Genomic DNA, 2150 nt, shown 5'->3' on the forward strand with positions numbered 1-2150 from the left:
TGGTTAATATCAGGGTTAGTTGGGTCTTATCCAGATCTGTTTCTTGATTGGAAATTTTGGGCCTTGTTTTGTACGATGTTTTAAGTATTGGGAATTGGGTTCCAAATCAGGCATATTAGCCAATCAAGATCGGGATTAGAGAACATTTATCCATTTAGGAACAATCGGTCGGTTTGGTTTTGGTTGGGTTACAGTCGATTTCGGGTTGGAAATGGTAAAATCAAAATCAAATTAATAAGAAAATTCCAATTTCAGTTTGTTTTGGTTTCTTGTGTTGGTTCATGAATCGGTCGATTTCAGTCCGATTTAGGTTAGATTACCCAAAAAAAAAAAACTGGTTTCATGCTGATTTCGGTTCCTTTTAGTTTGGTTTTGGTTTTGGTTTTGGTCCAACTTTTGAATCAGTTTGGTTTTGGGTTTGTTCGGTTTTCATTCGATTCATTTTACGGTCATAATTTCCCAAAAAAAATCGGCCTAAATAAGCCTTCCGTTCGGGTTAGTTTTGGCTCGATTTTACTGGTTGGGACTAGATTTTAAGACTCTAAATTGTGGATAGAATCCAAATTTTCTACACTTATGGTAAAGGGTGAATCCCTTGATTGATGAATTCAGATCTTAATCATAGAATATAGAAGAACAAAGTGAAGTATTATCAATCATTCATAAATAGAGGGGTAGACATTTATGACATATGTCCGTTGTTTTCTTTCACCTATGGTGATAGAAAATTTTCTCTAGCTAATGTCATTATATTGGCAAAATATGTGCAAAGAAAGGATGGTACTCAGGACAATAAAATATGGTATGTTGTCTTAGGGGATTCTAGTCAGATGATAGAAAACACTTTTTGCATGAGGGACTCTTCATTGAATTGAATCAAAACCGGTCGAATCAAATCGTAATTATCTCATACCAAATTTGACCTTATTTACCCACCTCATTGTCAATTTGGGTAGAATCCCATGGTAGAGCTAGTTAGGATCCCACATGGATTAGAAGTGGGATTTCCATGTCTTCATATACCTGTGAGTTCCTAGGAATGGAATTCTCGGATCTTCATACACTTGAGTTCTTAGAGTGGACTTGCAAGTTCCTACACCTAGTAGACTATTCTTTTGAGATGGAATTTATAAAGCCAAACTTAAACCTAGTTTCTACACTTACCAATAATATTAGATTCTTTCTACTTACTCCATCTGTAGTCAATATTACTAAATCGATTTTGAAAACAAATCTTTGACTATGCTAGCCCACCTAATTGGAAATCTTACAATCTCCCACTTGGGCAGCATATGTCACAAGTTTTAGATTTTAAAATTTATTTAAAATGACTTTTTGGTTTAGATAAACTGAATGTGGCCACAAACAAAACAATGTCGAATGAAGTGCACCTTAAACCAAATGCCTTAGTCCGAATGAGAATTACTAACACCCAATCGTATTGATCATCACATCTAAAACGATATAAGACCACACACGTCAAAGTGCTCATAACTTCACCCACTTGGGATGAACAGTATGAAAGTGTGGTATGGAAATAATATGTAATAGTGATCATCATGTCTATTTCCAAATTGGTCCTGGATCGAAAACCAAATGAGCCCTATGAGACAGATACCGAAGGTCTCATTGACTACAAACGTTTCCCAAACGCTCAAGCAATCAAAGAAGCTCATTGGGACTGGGGCTGGATGTCCTCAAACGCTAGCACTAGACCTCAATCAAATGAGGCTTTGCTAGTGACTGGATGTGTGTGTATTGACTGAAACCTCAGATACCGAATGAGGTAAATACACCACATATAACCTCAATTTTCTGTAGGAGGCAAATAAATAAGTGTATACACATAAACAAATGGCCATAATAAAAAGGCATATATATTCTTGAGAATAATAATAATGCATCATATATATAAAATAAAACTGAAAGTCAAATGCGGAGATATTTTGCAAAACTCCCACTAACAAAATGCATCAAAAGAACTAACAAGTTCCATATTAGTGACATGCTCTTGAAAGACTTTTGGAGTTAAGCCTTTAGTAAGAGGATCTGCAATCATGTTTTTTGTAGCAATCTATTCCATTGTAATCTGTGACTCTTGAACTTTCTCTTTGACAAAAAAAATACTTAATGTCAATGTGTTTAGAGCC

This window comes from Macadamia integrifolia, chromosome 1 (assembly GCF_013358625.1).
Source record: "Macadamia integrifolia cultivar HAES 741 chromosome 1, SCU_Mint_v3, whole genome shotgun sequence".
Taxonomy (NCBI): Eukaryota; Viridiplantae; Streptophyta; class Magnoliopsida; order Proteales; family Proteaceae; genus Macadamia; species Macadamia integrifolia.